The sequence below is a fragment of the Tamandua tetradactyla genome, chromosome 16 (genome assembly GCF_023851605.1).
Source record: "Tamandua tetradactyla isolate mTamTet1 chromosome 16, mTamTet1.pri, whole genome shotgun sequence".
Taxonomy (NCBI): Eukaryota; Metazoa; Chordata; class Mammalia; order Pilosa; family Myrmecophagidae; genus Tamandua; species Tamandua tetradactyla.
The window spans coordinates 13,543,875-13,561,380 of NC_135342.1; the positions used below are offsets into that span (position 1 = coordinate 13,543,875).

The following is a 17,506-nucleotide window of genomic DNA, read 5'->3' on the forward strand; positions in this document are numbered from 1 at the left end:
TCAGTATTGTAGGTTGGAAACTTTTGGTTAGATGATCCCCATGGAGATGTGACACACCCAATTGTGGGTGTGACCTTTTAATTAGATGGAGCTGTGACTCTGCCTATTTAAGGTGGGTCTTAATCAGTTTTCTGGAATCCTTTAAAAGAGGAAACACTTTAGAGGGAGCTAGAAATGACAGAAGCCTCAGAGCTGACAGAGAGAGCAGATGTAGATGCTTGGAGAACAGTTGCTTCAGAGAGCAGAGACACGGATGTTTGGAGACGCTTGGAGCCCAGCAGACACCACCATGAGATATAGCAAGCCAGAACCTAGACAGAGCCAAGAAAGCAACAGAGCCCAGGAGCAAGGAGCCACACAAATGACTAACGAGCTGACAGAGGTGTTCCTGACCCATCGGCCTTTCTTGAGTGAAGGTAACCTCTTGCTGGTGCCTTAATTTGGACACTTTCACCTTAGAACTGTAGACTTGTAACTTATTAAATTCCCCTTTTTAAAAGCCACTCCAATTCTGGTATATCGTATTCCTGCAGCTTACTAACTAACACACTTGCCAAAACTAACAAACCAACATACCTCCATTACTATGGGCAGACTTTACAAATATCATTTTTCACTAATGTCATTTTTCTGCTCCAGGACCCAATCCAGGATTTTTTTTCACTGTTCACATAACTATTCATGTGTGAATATTCCGGAGCACATAGGCAAGAATTTCTCTATGGTCAACCTCTGGTTGTGGGGATTTGCTGAGGCACTGAACATGTTAAACCTTTGATTTTATTCAATACGGCAAAATTGTTCTCCAAGGTGACTCCACCAATTCTACCAGTTACCAGTGCTATCTGAATTCCCTGCATTCTACTTGAGAGGGAAAAAAAAATTAGATTTTGCCAAACTGAGGGGTACGGTGTGGTATTTGTGGCTTTACTTTACATTCGCTTGTAATTGAGGTTTCATGTCTTTTCATGTGTTTCCTCTTGTATGAAGTGCCTCTTCATATCTTCTATTCATGTTTCTATTGGGTTGTCCCATTACTTTTTAGGGCTTTGGAAATAAATTCTGAGTGTTAATCCTTTATGTGGCATGTCGTCAGTATCTTCTGTCGTCATTCACAAAGTGTTCAACATTTACCAAAGGGCAGAATGGTGTGCATATATCTCAGAAACTTCAGTCTTTAATTAAAACTATCTACTTGGTGACCAGGGTCCCTGTTTCCTTGGGGAGAGATCGTGTGGATGAAACATTATTTTTTTACTGTTTGCTCAATAAATGAATTCCTTCTAAATGGTTTCTAAGTGTTGAATTCCTGCTGTCATCTACAAGGCCCTACATGATCTGACACTATACTCATGTGGTTCTAGCCACACACTAGTCTCTGCTTTCCTGCAAACGGGTCTCCCATCTTCCTGCCTCAGGGCCTCTGCACTTGCGGCTCTCTCCTCTCTTCCTGCCGATATTTATTTTCATGCTTCCCTTCCTCATTTCCTTCCGGTCTCTGCTCAGTGTCACCTCAGCAGAGTCCTGCACTGACATGCATTTAAAAGCACCCTCTGGGCGGGCCGCGGTGGCTCAGCGGGCAAGAGTGCTTGCCTGCCATGCCGGAGGACCCCGGTTCGATTCCCGGCCCCAGCCCATGTAAAAAACAAACAAACAAACAAAATATAATAAAATAAGAAAATGTTTAAAGATGTTTCCCTTTCTTCCTCCCTTCCTTCCTTCCATCCTTCCTTCCTTCTCTGTCTTTCTTTAAAAAAAAAAAAAAAAAAAAAAAAGCACCCTCTGACGTTCTCTAAACTCTTTCCTCTGTCTTTAAAGTATAATTACATTGTATCATAAATGTCTGTCCTCCCTGTGGAGCAGTGCCGCCTGGTACCCAGCCACTAGATCTGGAGCACTTGAAACGAGACTGGTCTGAATTGAGCTATTTGGTGAGTGTCTATTACACACTGGCTTTTAAAGACTTTTTATGAAACAAAATGCAAATTACCTCAATATTTTTACATTGAAGTGACATTTTGGGTTAAATAAAATATGGTATCTACATTTCACCTGTTTATTTATTTATTTATTTTTTTACCTTTTTTCTTTAACATGGCTACTAGAAAATGTAAAATCACCTATGAGGCTTGCACTTGGGGCTCTTTTTATTGGACAGTGCTGCCCTACAGTGCAAGCCTCAGGAAGTCAGGATTGTTTGTCTGACTTGGACCCCTGATGCATTTCAGCACCTAGAACAGGTACTCAATAAAAAAATAAAGTGCCAGACCCCTCTGCCATTTTCTTTTGTCTTCCCCAGGGATCAATAACAAACGAAACAAAACCCAAAGAAAAATTTTATTGAGGTATAATTTACATGCCATAAAATCTTCCATTCTGTGTATAACTCACCGACTTTTTAGTAAATTTACCAATAGTACACCATCACCATAATCCAATTTGTGAACATTTCCATCACCCCAAGATCCATAGCCCCTCAAGCCTATTTACAGCGAATCCCCCATTCCCACCCACGGGCGCCCACTAATCTCCAGACTTCCTGCATTCAACATTTCTTGACACTTATTCTTTTAAGGAAATTCCCCTTCAGTGTCGTTCCCAGGGTTCAAACTCCTTGATCAAGACAGCTCCCCCAGGCCACAGCTCTTCCCCCGGCCTTTCTCACCACCACAGCTCAGCCCACAGCTGGCCTAGACACGGCCCAATGTTTGCCAAAGGAAAGCGGTTTGTAAGCTCTCGATCTCCCCAAAGACTGCCAGCTCCTTTATGGACGGGTCTCCCTGGCCACAACATTCCCAGGAACTCACGGCCTGCCTTACTGGGTACCACGGCCTTTGAGGGGGGCCCTGGGTGGTCGCCATTGCAGGAAACTGCGCTTTGAAAAGCCCAAGGCCACACGCCGGCTCGCGAGACGCCGGGCCTACATTGGGTCGGCTGCCGCCAACCACTGCGTTCTAAGGCGGCCAGCAAGTAACAATGGCCAGGGCGGCTGGCCTCTAGGCCTGGGTGCGTGGGTCGTGGGGGGCCGGCCCCTCCCGCACGCAGCAGCCCCTTCGCCACCTTCACATCCTCCCGCCCTCAACCGCCCTCTTCCCAAAATGGCGACCAACCGCCTTCTTTCCCGCCCGCCGCAGGCCCCCTGTCGGCGGCAAGCCCCGCCCCTCGCGCGGCCCCGCCCCCTCCCCGCCCCCAGAGGCGGCTAATCGCCGGGGAGACTGCCCGGCCGGGCGGCACGCGCCCGGAGCCCAGGCGGCGCGAGACCTGCGCGAGGCCGCCCTGGCTCTGGGAGGCGCGAGGCGGCCCGCGGCCACGCACGCGCGCTCGTGCTGCGGGTGAGCCGGGCGCTCCGGGGGGCAGGCTGGGGCTGCGCGTGCGCGCCTGGTGGGCGGCGGCCGCGGGGGAGGCGGGGGGGCCGCTGGGAGGCCCGCAAGGCGCGAGGCTGGGCGCGCGAGCCCCCGGGGGCGGGTAAAACCCGGTTGCTGCTGTCCCTTTCCCCACCCTTCCTCCCTTTCCCCACCCTTCCTCCCTTTCCCCTTTTTCCTGCCCTTTCCTCAATTTTCACCCCCCTCCCCCTTTAAAAATCTAATTCGTTTATTTAGCTATACTCTAAGGGGGCCTATCCCCGTTTCGAGGGGCGCAGCAGGCGCGGCGGGCGCGGCGGGCGCCCCCCATTCCGCGTCACGCACGCACCTCCTGCATCCCAACAGCTCCCGGCCCCGGCTGCACCCCCCCAGCCCCTTCCCCGAGGAGAAGACTCTCCTAAAGGGACCTTGGCTCGCTGCACCCCCTTTTCCTTCCTACCCCGCCCCCCAGGCCCCAACTGCCCCCCGGCAGCTCCCCAGCTCGCGCCCTGGGCCCTACCCGTCTCGGCGCTTTCTGCATCTGGGCCTTGCATTCGCCCGCCCCTTCCAGGCCCCTTCTGCTAAAAACCCACCTTCCTCCAGGATAGGCTCGCTTTAGGAAACCCAGATTTGTCTCTTTTCAGGATCTACCAGCAAGAAACAACCACCACCACCAAACTTCCATCTTCCTTGATTACACCCCTCCCCCTCTTTTAGGAACTTCCTGTAGCAAAAAGTTTTTCTTACCTAGGTTTCACCTCCATTCCACGTCACTTTCCTGCAAAAACCCTTTCTTCCCGCCCAGAGTCCCCCTTTTTTGGAATATCTTTCCAGTTGTAACAAACCAACTCTAAGCCTAGTGTTTTTCGAAGCCCACCTCCAGCTCTCCAACAAAATCCCTTTCATCACCAATTCCACTCCCTATTCCACCCCAATTAGGTTTCTCTCAGCGAAACCCCTCAGGTCATTTCTCAGGAATAAAAGCAAAACAAAACAAAAAACCCAAGTCCGTTCTTAGGAGTTTAAGAAAAAAGTAACTTCCCTTATCAGCAAAACTCTTCCCCAGCTTAGGTTTTCCCAGTTTAGTCTTGCTTTCATCCGTCTTCCAAAAATTGCTCCTCTCCCCTAATTTCATACTTGTGTCCTTGCTTCCTTGGGGACCCAAATTCTGACTGCCCCTCCCTTCCCATCACCTGCTTTCAGGGCCTGAGGAAAGGCTGTGGACTGTGCAAAAGAAATTGGATGAGTGTCCAGAATTTACCATCCAGCGCCCAAGGAGGAAGTATCCAATGGTCTGGCTGCCACCTGCACCTCCTCCCTGTGGGGCCTAAATTGGAACCTCCCGTTCCTAGAGATTCACTTGACCCTTCTCCTGGTGAGTCTCCTCCCTTTGCACTTGTCCAAAGACACTTTTGTCAGATGAAGCCCTTTCTTTCTTAGAAGGATTTCTAGTCAACCCCAGAGTCTCTGCTAGGTGTTTCTTCTGTGCCAAAGGGGAGACCAGATAAGTTGCTGCTTTGGGAAGTCAGATCAGGAAAAGGGTTATTATGGTGTGTGTCGACCCCTCTAGAGTATGCAAACATTTATTAGATTGGTGCATGTTTCACTGTTGATGTTTTTCCTTCTCTGGCTCAGAACAGAAGTGTAGAGATCCGCAGGGTCTGGCAGGTAAACGTGTGGCAGTGCTAGGAACTGTGGTGAGCCAAAGCTTGTGTGCCGCATCTAACACAAGTTGTCATGTGGAAATGCCATCTCAGTGTTGCCAGAACTTTGGATTTTTTTGAGAAATGTCAAAAAAACAATGTAAAACCTTCTGATTTTTCAACGATGGCAACAAATTTAATAAGTATTTAAAAACAGTTTAAGAGCTTTACAATATGTGCCTGCCAGCCACCAGTTGAGAATTTTTGTTTTGAGGTTTCTTTCTGGGTTAAACACAGGCACAAAGATAAGCGCCCACTACTCCATGTGTGTATGTGTAGAACTTTTTTCTTTTTAGAGCAGCAGCTCTCAACTTTTCCAATCTTAGCGTTCCTTTATCCTTAAAATTATTAAAGACTCGAAGGAGTTTTTGTTTCTGTGAAATTTTGTCTGCTGATATTTGCTATATTAGAAGTTTCAACTAATAAACTTTTTAAAAATTTAATAATTCACTTAAAAGTGGTAGTAATAAATCCATTAGACAGTAACTTATATTTTTCCAAAGCAAAACATTTAATGAGGAGAGTTGTGTTGTTTTACATATTTGTATACATCTGGATTCTCATATCTGCTTCTGCATTCAGCCTCTTGAGATGTTGCCTGTCTTGTAGTCTCTGGAAAACTTCACGAGAATCAAAAAGGCAGATAATGTCAGAGTGTTATTGTGAGGTTAATTTTGACCCTGCAGACTCTCTGAAAGTCTTAAAAATCCCCAGGGGACCTCCCTCCCACCTCACTCTAGATGTTAATAGTTTACTTGCATTCTCTGCTAGGATCAGGTTTTGGGGAGTGAGAAACTTTGATGTCACTTTTCTTTTTGTTATCTCTATTTAAGAACTTTTTCTGGAATGGACAGTAGTTGCCTTCACGGCTCTCCGGGTCATTCTCTTTGTCAAAGTCAGTTTAAAATCTGCTCTTTTCCTGGGCAGTGAGAAGAAACAAGTTAACCTTCCGGTTAAAGTTCTGTTTTGGTTACATGGCTGAAAAGGGAGTCTTCCTTGATGGTTTGACTTAGAAATGTATGTGCAAAGTGTCCGGTGGGCAAATATGAAATAAGAGCATAGTGGAGTGGGTAAGTAAAAGGGCTTTGAAGTCAGACTACCCTACTTGAATACTTACTCAGACCTGGGACCAGTTTATTTAACTTCTCTGGGCTTTATATACCTCATCAGTAAAATAGGGTCGATAATATAGTATATGCCTCAGAAGGGTATTGTAAGAATTGAAGGAGATGATATATATGACTCCACCAGTACTTGGCAGATGGTATTGTTGTGATAAGTATTAGCTGCTATTTTTGCGATGATGATGATGATGATTATAAGGACCAGGAGGGAAGATAAATGAGTCTTTGGGAACAGGAGGCCATAAGCCCCATCCAGAGATAGCAGTTGTCCCTCAGCTTCATCCTGTTACGTCGGGCATTTTCAAATCTAGTAATTTTTCAAGAGATGCCAGAAATCCATATAGTTAGGTGAAATCTCCCTGTCTTTTAATGTTCGTGACCAGTCTGGTTTTAAAAAACACTGTGTAGGCCAAACAAAACAGATTTGTAGTTAATAATATTGGAGATAGGAAAATAAGGAAAGAAATTGTCATTGCCAAAGGAAAAGCTAGCTACAAGTCTCTCTAGCTCCCCTACCTCTTCCCAACCTGCTGCAACTCGAATTTGGTCTCTCGCTGCCTGGTAATATTGATGTGACTGGGGAAGGGAGAAGCTTGTGCTTAAGAGAAAGGCTGGCAGAATGCTCTGGGGCTTTGCAAAGAGGAAAAGAAGTGGCAGAATGGAATCCTGACACTCATCAATGAAAGGGATGCTGAGAGCCTTCTGTGATCAACGTTCTGTGCCAGACAAGATGCTGTGAGCAGTACTAATATGTGAAACAGAGCCCAAGCCATCCTGGGGTTGGTCTGGGCAACAAAGCAGAACCTGAAAGATGATTAAATTCTGAGGCCCTTTCAGATTAAGTGCCACGTGGATTCTCAGACAAGTGCTTGCCAGAGTTAGAGGAGGGAGAAATAATCTCAGCTTGATTTTGAAGAGTTTGATTTGGGAGAGGTGAGTAAAGAAGGGTTGGTCAAGGGAAACTGTTAAATCAGCTGCCTCCAGGGGGTGCCTGGCAGTAGCATCAAATGAGTGAGCTGGGAGAGTGTGAGAGAATGGAGAGTGGTGAAGACTGTGGCAAAGTGGAGTGTGCAGACTCCGTGCAAAGGCAGCTGCACTTCTCAGCTCCAGCCAGTTGTCCCTGTGCGGGAACGTGGACCCAGTGCAGGCAGATCCTCGGGGGGGGGGGGTTAAATGGAAGCTGGAAATTCTTACTTTTACTTTAATGAGTTATCTCTAGACCTGCGTGGTCTAATAAGGTAGCCACCAGTCACTTAAAGCTATCTGCATTTAAATAAATTAAAATTAAACATAATAAAAAATCCAGTTCCTCAGTTGCACTTGCCCTATTTCCAGTGCTCAGCAGCCACATTTAGCTAGTGGTTGCCATATCAGACAGCACAAATTTAGAACATTTTCATCAGCATATTTTTCAACTTGATAGCTAGTTGAAAATTTTTTAAATATACTACAGGCAAAATAAAATACATTTGTAAGTCAGATGGGCTTTTAGATTGTTTCGTTTATTCTTTCCTTCCTTCCTTCCCTCCAAACAATGCCACAGAAAATACTTACCTAATTGTGGGCTGATTTCTGCAGTTAGAAACCCATGGTGGGTTTGCTCCCAGTGCTCCCCAAAAGTCGTAGCATTTCACAGGAAAATCCCTGTATCCTTCTGTCCCTCAATCCAGCTCTCCGCCTAACACCAGTCTTAGAGTGATGGGCCTTATTAATAAAAGGAAAAAAATTATTTGCTTCAGATACCCAGTACTGACTTAGATTTTTTCTTTTTTAATATTAACGAAGGCATACCTTCCTAAAGCTTATAGCTCTTGTACAGCTATGAAGCCAAAATCAGGTTTCAAATGAAATACAGACAAAACAACCAAACCAACATAATTCAAATTACAAACAGTAATTTAATAAGAGGGATGATACTTTGCTGAAACTGAAGTGCTCCCTGATATTACCCTTGATTTTGGCCAAAAGACCAAGAAGCGATTGAACTGCTTCCTGAAACCAATACTTTGCTGACTGCCGCACCGGCTTCTTTTGGGTCTAGCAGGCCTTGTGAGGTCTCAGTTTTCCCATCCCTGCAGCGAAACCTCCATTTGTACCATGATATCAGTTGCCCTTTAGTTGCGCTTGAATCTACCTCTGTCCTCTTCTTGTCAGCTTGTGACGGTTTAAGTCGTTTACTTTGGCACTAATGCAATCCTAAACACAACCCAGGCATTGAAACACACGGTACTTGCCTATAAGGTAGTCATCCAATAATCCAGATAGAGTGGTTCCTTTCTTTTAGGTTAGTCTCAAAATAAAAGCACGAAATTTAAAAATTCTTGGAAAGAGTAATTGGAACTTGGGGAATGTCTGCAAGGTTGCAGGGGTCCATAGACACTGCCCCACAGGGACCACTGGGCAAATTTGTTTATAGAAGCTGCTAAAACTCTTGTCAAATTGAATGTATTTATTGACAGAATAAGGTCAAGTTCCATATAGGGCCAAGAGTCGGGGGTGGGGGTACAGTGGTTTGCTTTACTATCTAGAAAAGGATTTAACATCAAAGCATGGCCTTTTTTTAAAAAATTTTTTAAATACCAAAAAACATCTAACAAATGCAAACATTCCTATATTGATCATTCCATTCTACATGTATAATCAGTAATTTACAATATCATCACAAAGTTGCATATTCATCATCATGATCATTTCTTGGAACGTTTGCATTTATTCAGAAAAAGAAATAAAATGAAAACAGAAAAAAAATTTATACATACCATACCGCTTACCCCTCCCTTTCATTGATCACTAGCATTTCAAACTAAATTTATTTTAACATTTGTTCCCCCTATTATTTATTTATTTTTTTATTTTTTATTGTTTGGGAAAAGGTTTTTCACTTTTTAAATTTATGTATTAAAAAAAATTTAACAAACATAATAAAACATTAACATAATCAGTAATTCACAATATCATCACTTAGTTGCATATTCATCATTTCTTAGAACATTTGCATCCATTCAGAAAAAGAAATAAAACGAAAACAAAAAAACAAAAGATTATCCCGTTACCCCTCTCTTTCACTGATCACTAGCATTTCAAACTAAGTTTATTTTAACATTTGTTCCCCCTATTATTTATTTTTATTCCATATGTTCTACTCGTTTGTTGACAAGGTGGATAAAAGGAGCATCAGACACAAGGTTTTCACAATCACACAGTCACATTGTGACAGCTATATCATTATTCAATCATCCTCAGGAAACATGGTTACTGGAACACACCTCTACATTTTCAGGCAGTTCCCTCCAGCCTCTCCATTACATCTTGAATAACAAGGCGATATCTACTTAATGCATAAGAATAACTTCCAGGATAACCTCTGGACTCTGTTTGGAATCTCTCAGCCATTGACACTTAGTTTCATTTCACTCTTCCCCCTTTTGGTGGAGAAGGTTTTCTCAATCCCTTGATGCTGAGTCTCAGCTCATTCTAGGATTTCTGTCCCACGTTGCCAGGGAGTCATGTCCCATGTAGACAGGGGGAGGGCGGTGAGTTTGCTTGTGTTGGCTGGAGAGAGAGGCCACATCTGAGCAACAAAAGAGGTTCTCTTGGGAGTGACTCTTAGGCCTAATTTTAAGTAGGCTTGACCTATCCTTTGTGGGGTTAAGTTTCATATGAACAAACCCCAAGAGTAGGGGCTCAGCCTATAGCTTTGGTTGTCCACACTGCTTGTGAGAATATCAGGAATTCAACTTGGGGAAGTTGAATTTTCCCCCGTTCTCACCATTCCCCAAAGGGGACTTAAAGCATGACCTTTTAACTTCTGGCTTGTCTGTCTGAACTTGTAATCAGGCCATGTGTTCTGTGGACTAGGGAGTGTGTTGGAAGGTAGGTGGTTTAACATTTGGGGAAGGAAATGGGAGATATTCTGTCTCCCTGCCCCACTCCCTCCCAGCACCATTTGTGTTTTCTAGTTTAATGGGAGCAGTGCAGTGTTAAATTATCAGGGGATCAGTATAGAGTAGTGGGTAAGAGCATAAGCGCTGAAATCAGAATATGTAGGTTTCAGACCTGCACAACTTGATAGGTATATGACCTTGCACGAATTGTCCTCGCTTGAGTCTCTCTTTTCAATGAAATGGTAACAATAATAATAATTGAAGCTGCCTCTGGGCTCTGGTGGGGAGTAGGAGAATTAATGCATGTAAGGCATGTTGTATAATACTTGATAATGGAGCAAGTGCTTAATAAAGGGTTTTTATTAACCTGGACTTATCCTTGGGAATGAAGAAGGAGATTGATGCTTTCCCCCTTGAAGGGACAGCGGTTTATAGCAGCACTATAGACAGTACTTTTGAATTGGTGGAGAAATTCATTTTGCCTCAGCATATAAATTTCTACTAATCTACAAACCCTTCTCTTCAATTTGGAAATCCAGAAAGCTCTGACACTCCTCAGTTAGTGGCGAAACCTGAAATTACATGTTATTCTTTCCAGCCTTTCTTTATTCCATTTACTCTGACTAGTCATAGGTATGGAGGCAGAAATAATGTTTAATTACCAGGTGCTGCCCTAAATTTACTTAAAATATGGTGTATATATTGATTTACTTTTCTAGAGCCCCCAAAATTCTGAATTCTGAAACTCATATAGGCCCCGTAGTTGTGGTTTGGGATTGTGCCCCCTTGGTAGGCTACATACAAGTAGACATACAGGTAAATGGATAATGGGAACCGCAGGCACTGAGGGTACAGCTGTTCTATTATGTCTCAGTATGAAAAGTTTTATAAAAAGTAGAAACCAGTGATGGCCTAGAAATCTAGGCCCAAACTCCAGTTGTTCCAGGATCCACTAGCTTTATCAAGGAGTCATTAAGCATTTATTAAAAGTCTAGATGTGGCAATATGTACACAAAAGGGGAAAAATGTAGCCCCTGCCCTCAAGGTATTTATAATCTAATTATAGACTCTACCCCTGGTCTCTTTTCTCTCCAATCCTGCTTCGTAGCAACTGCCAACTGGTCACTCAATCAGTAAATATTTATTGAACACATGCTAACTGCCAGGCATGTTTTCTCTAAGCACCGGGGTTACATCAGTGAATAAAACAGACAGAAATCCCTGCCTTTCTAGATTTTCCATCTCATTGGGGAGAGAGACACTAAACAGAGAAAGGAAGTGACGTACACAATATAGGACATTATAGTAAACAATTCTGTAAGATTTCAGAGAGAGGGCAGTTGAAAGCAGAAGGTAAGGCTGTGGTGTCAGGACTTCTCAGGATGGAAATCCAGCCTCTCCCCTGCTTGCAGGGACCTGCATGATCTGGCTCCTGCCAACCACTCCAGCTCCTCCTGCCTCGGTCGACTGGGCTCTGGCCTCTCAGCCTTGTGGTTCCTGGAACATGCCAGGTGCCTTGTTACTGAAGGGCCTTTGCACCTGCGTGCGAGAGAAAACCACACATTAACAGTATTGGATAGTACTATACTGAATTTATATGCAGTCTGTAATTTTCTAATGGTTTTGTTGTGCTATAATTCACATACCCATTGTGCTGGTTTGAAAGGAAGTATGCCCCCTAAGAAAAGCCATGTTTTAATATAAATCCCATTTCTTAAAGGTAGAATAATCCCTATTCAATACTGTATATTTGAAACTGTAATGAGATCATCTCCCTGATTGATGTGATTTAGTTAAGAATGGTTGTTAAACTGGATTAGGGGATGACATGTCTCCACCCATTTGAGTGGGTTTTGATCAGTTTCTGAAGTCCTATAAAAGAGGAAACATTTTGGAGAATGAGAGATTCAGAGAGATTCAGAGAGAGCAGAGAATGCTGCAACACTACAAAGCAGAGAGTCCACCAGCCAGCAACCTTTGGAGATGAAGAAGGGAAATGCCTCCCGGGGAGCTTCATGAAACCAGAAGCCAGGAGAGTAAGCTAGCAGATGACGCCGTGTCTGCCACGTGCCCTTCCAGCCGAGAGAGAAACCCTGACTGCGTTCACCATGTGCCTTTCCAGATGAGAGAGAAACCCTGAACTTCATCGGCCTTCTTGAACCAAGGTATCTTTCCCCAGATGCCTTTGATTGGACATTTCTATAGACTTGTTTTAATTGGGACATTTTCTCGGCCTTAGATCTGTAAACTAGCAACTCATTAAATTTCCCCTTTTAAAAGCCATTCCGTTTCTGGTATATTGCATTCCGGCAGCTAGCAAACTAGAACAGATTTTGGTACCAGGAGTGGGGTGCTGCTGCTGTGGTTTGCAAATACCAAGCATGTTGGAGTGGCTTTTTAAATGGATAAGGGGAAGATTCTGGAAGAATCTTGATAGAGAAGCTTGTGAGAAGCTTGATAGAGAAGGCCTAGAATGCTTTGGAGAGACTGTTGGTAGAAATGTGGACTCTAAAGATACCTCTGATGAGGCCTTAGAAAGAAATGAGGCACGTGTTATTGAAAACTGGAAGGAAGGTGATCCTTGTTTTAAAATGGCAGATAATCTGGCAAAGTCGACTGATGGTATTGGCTGGAAGGCTGATTTTAAAAGCCATGAACTTGGATACTTAGCAGAAGAGATCTCCAAGTTAAATGTGGAAAGTGCAGTCTGGTTTCTCCTCCCAGCTTATAGTGAAATGCTACAGGAAGAAGATAAGCTGAAAACTGAACTCTTGGGTACAAAGAAACCAGAAATTGAGGTCCTGGAAAATTCTGGGCCTACAGAAAGGGAGACTCCAGAGTATAGTGCCCTGTGTGTGGACTTAACCAAATGTGGAACCAGCCAGCCATTTCAGAGAAAGTCGGGATCAGACATGGAGTTATCCAGGAAGGATTTGTGGAAACTCCTTATGTCTGATGGGCATGAGCCAAGGCTACTGCATAGAAAGCCAACGAGAGTGCTGTGGGACCTGTATAAACAGAGCTGCTGCCAGTCTGGACTGAGAGATTCAGAGAGAGTGACACTACGAAGCAGAGAGTCCTTCAGCCAGCGATCTTTGGAGATGAAGAAGGAAGATGCCTCCCGGGGAGCTTCATGAAACAGGAAGCCAGGAGAGAAATCTAGCAGATGACGCCGTGTTCGCCTTGTGCCCTTCCAGCTGAGAGAGAAGCCCTGACTGTGTTCACCACGTGCCTTCTCACTTGAGAGAGAAACCCTGAACTTCATCGGCCTTCTTGAACCAAGGTATCTTTCCCTGGATGCCTTTGATTGGACATTTCTATAGACTTGTTTTAATTGGGACATTTTCTCGGCCTTAGAACTGTAAACTTGCAACTTATTAAATTCCCCTTTTAAAAAGCCATTCCATTTCTGGTATATTGCATTCCAGCAGCTAGCAAACTAAAACACCCATGAAATTCACCTTTTAAAGTGTACAGGATGGTAGTTTTTGAGTATGTTCACAGAGTTGGGCAATTATGTAGTTCCACAGCATTTGCATCCCCCAGAAAGAAACCCTGCATCCGTTAGCAATTACTCCCATTCCCCCCAGCCCCGGGCAAGCGCTGGTCTACTTTCTGTTTCTGTGGATTTCTCTATTCTGGACATTTTACCTAAGTAGAATCATTTGAGATGCGCCCTTTTGTGTCTGGCTTCTTTCACTCAGCATCATGTTGAGTGAGCCAATGGTTGTATACTTTGGATGGATTGTATGGTGTGTGAATATCTCTCAATAACAGTACATTAGAAAAGGAAGGAATTACTGATACCTGCTACAAGGATGCACCTTGAAAACGTGGTGCTGAGTGAAAGAAGCCAGACACAACAGACCACGTATTGTATGATTCCATGGATATGAAATGCCAGAAAGACAGACTTATCGAGATAGAAAGGATTGCAGTTGCCTGAGGCTGAGGGTGGGAGCAGGGAGTGACTCTCAGTGGACAAAGAGGTTTCTTTGGGGGGTGATAAAGATGTTCTGAAATTAGATTGTGATAATGATTGTACACCTCTGTAAATTTACTCCAAATAACTGACTTGTACACTGAAAGTAAGTAAATTTCATGCCATAAAATATATCTCAATAAAGATTCTTTTTTTAGAAAAGAAACAACTATGTAAAAAAAAACCCAGTTGTCCTCCACCGATGAATAAATAAAGAAAATGTGTCTATCCGCAGATGAAATACTATTTGGCCATAAAAAGGAATGAAGATCTGATGTGTGATACGCACATAGGTGGACCCATCATGCTAAGCGAAATAAGGCAGGCACAAAAGGCCAAAATAGTGCATGATTCTACTTATATATATGAAATATCTACATTAAGCAGATTCATGGAGACAGAAGATTAGAGGGTAGGGCTCAGGGAAGAGGGGATAATGGGGAGTTATTGGTTAAAGTCTAATGAATTTCTGTTTGGGGGGATGAAAAAGTTTTAGTAGTGGAAGCTGGTGATGGTAGCACAATATTGTGAAAGTAATGAATGCCTCTGAATAGTGTGCATAAAAATGATTAAAATTGAAAATATATTATAAATATATTACCACAATAACAAAATTACCTAAAAAATAATCAGCATTGTATGAAACAGCGCCGGTTTGGATATGCCTCCCAGGAGGAGAACTGGGTGGCCTGGGACAGCGGTGAGAGGGAAACTTTTCATAGTCGACTCTTTTGTACCTATCGAATATGGAATTTTGCAATTAAAAAAAAGTTGACACACAAAGCACATATCCACAAGAGCTTCCACTCCACCTCGTCCCCTTCTCCTTTTTCAGACACAACCTCTGGTAACTGTTTCCCGCCTTTCCAGATGTTGTCTGCAAATCCGCAAGCCTTTGTGTGTATGCATTTCCCCTTCCACCCCACCCAGCCCCTCACACCGTGGGCATATCTTTTTTTTTTTTTTTTCACGTGGGCAGACACTGGGAATCGAACCCGCCCTCTGGCAGGGTAAGTGAGAATTCTGCCACCGAACCACCATCACACTGCCCTTTTTTTTTTTTTTTTTTTGTCTTTTAATCAAACGTTTGCACTTTGTTTTTTTGCACTAGTTTTAATACCTCATGGAGATTAAGCCATACTGGTGTATAGCAATCAACCTTTTTCTCTTTCACAGCTGCCATGTCTTCTCATGTCTGGATCACAGTTGGTTTAGCCAGGTCACTCACTGGTGATAGACAGTTAGGTTGCTGCTAGTGAGCCACTGTACTCGTTTCCTAGGGCGGCCTTAACAAAACACTACAAACTGCATAGTTAGAACAACACGAACTGATGGTCTCTCCACTCTGAGGCTAGGAGTTCGAATCAGGATACGATGGTGGCAGGACCGTGCTTCCTGTGAAGTCTGTTGGGCTCCATCCACGGCATAACTCAGTCTCTGCCTTTGTCACATGGCTGTCCTCTCTCTCTGTCTCTCCATGTCTCATTCTGCCATCATATAAGGACACCAGTAGTAGTACTGGATTAGGGCCTCAACTAATAACATCTTCAAAGACCCCATTTCCAAGTATGATCCTGTTCGCGAGACCAGGGGTTAATCACTAATAATTTTTGTTGGTTGGTTGGTCTGATTTTTGCTTGGCATTCTAGCATATTATTAAATAAGCTTTCTTTGGCTAGTATTTGCCTGGCATATCTTTTTACATGTCTATTCTTTCAACCTTTCCATGTAAGTGTTTTGGTCATTTCTTCTGTAAGTGGCATATAGCTAGATTTTGCTTTGTTAAAGCAGAAACTGTCTTTTAACCAATGAGTTTAACCTGTTTACACTTGTTGTGTAAACTTATTCATACTTATTTTTGCTATCATATATTATGTTTTCTATTTATCACTCTTTTTCTTGGTGTTTTTCTCCTCTCCTGCTGTCCTTTAAAGATTCAATTTTCCTTATTCTTTTTTCATTTTGGGGGATCTTTTGGAATTTTTAAATTAGGAAATAGTCAAACACACAAGTTGAGAGCATAGTAATAATAGACCCCCTTGTGCCCATCACTCAGTTTCAACAATTACCAACATCTTGCTGATCTTGCCCATCTAACCCTGGGCCACCTAATTTGCTGACTGTTTACCCCATGTGACTTTTGATTAGTTGAAATGTGGCTGGTCCATATTGAAATGTGCTGTAAATGTAGCATACACACCAGATTTCGAAGACTTGAGTACATTAAAAAGTAAGCAAAATATCTTAATAATAATGTTTACATTTTATTACATATGGGAATTTTAATCTTTTTGATATATTGTATTAAGATATTATTAAAATTAATCTTTTCTTTATAATTTAATTTATTTTGTGTTATCAAACCAAAACAGCATACAAATATTCCGTGTATGGTGTACAATCAGTGGCTCACAATATCATCACATAGTAGTATATTCGTCACCATGATCATTTTTTAGAACATTTATATCACTCCAGAAAAAAAGAAATAAAAAGGTAAAAGAAAAAACTCACACATACTATACCCCTTACCCCTCCCTCTCATTGACCCCTAATATTTCCATCTGCTCAATAGATTTTAGCCTTTGTGCCCCTTATTTTTTTCTCTACCCCTTAACATTCCCTTTCATTATTCACTAGTGAAAATTAATCTTAACTAGTTATTTTTCCTCTTTAAATGTGGCTAATAAACAATTTTAATTATATATATGGCTCACACTCTATTTCTGTGGAATAGCACTGGTATAATCCCTTTCCCTGCTTTTTTCCCCACAATATTTTGGCAATTCTAGGTCTCTCCATATGAATCTTAGGATCAGTTTATCAATCTCTGCAAAAAAATCAGTTGGAATTTTAGTAGCGATTACACTGAATCTGTACATTAATTTTGGAAGTATTGCTATCTTAACAATATTTAATTTTCCTGTTCATGACATATCTCAAATGTTTTTGTTTTTTTTTTACTTTTTTTATTAATTAAAAAAATTAACAAACAAAACATTTAGATATCATTCCATTCTACATATACAATCAGTAATTCTTAATATCATCACATAGTTGCATATTCATCATTTCTTAGTACATTTGCATCGATTTAGAAAAAGAAATAAAAAGACAACAGAAAAAGAAATAAAATGATAATAGAGAAAGAAAAGACTATACATACCATACCCCTTACCCCTCGCTTTCATTTACCACTATTTCAAACTGAATTTATTTTAACATTTGTTCCCCCTATTATTTATTTTTATTCCATATGTTCTACTCTTCTGTTGATATAGTAGCTAAAGGGAGCATCAGGCATAAGGTTTTCACATTCACAGAGTCTCATTGTGAAAGCTATATCATTGTTCAATCATCCTCAAGAAACATGGCTACTGGAACACAGCACTACATTTTCAGGCAATTCCCTCCAGCCTCTCCACTACATCTTGAACAAGGTGATATCTACTTAATGCATAAGAATAACCTC

General features: G+C 42.5%; 1 protein-coding gene across 3 annotated transcripts in view; it reads left to right on the top strand.

The window, feature by feature from the left end:
- The first annotated feature begins 3,392 nt into the window (after window positions 1-3,392).
- ZNF541 (zinc finger protein 541) overlaps window positions 3,393-17,506 on the top strand; it is an 85,459-nt gene continuing 71,345 nt past the window's right edge. Inside the window, exons 1-2 of one of the 3 annotated variants that reach the window (XM_077131316.1) lie at window positions 3,393-3,465; window positions 4,545-4,716. The gene's annotated coding sequence lies outside the window, so the exon portion shown is untranslated. Of the gene's footprint in view, window positions 3,466-3,800; window positions 4,717-17,506 lie in introns of those variants that run through there. The other 2 variants (XM_077131319.1, XM_077131317.1) reach the window with 2 other exon arrangements.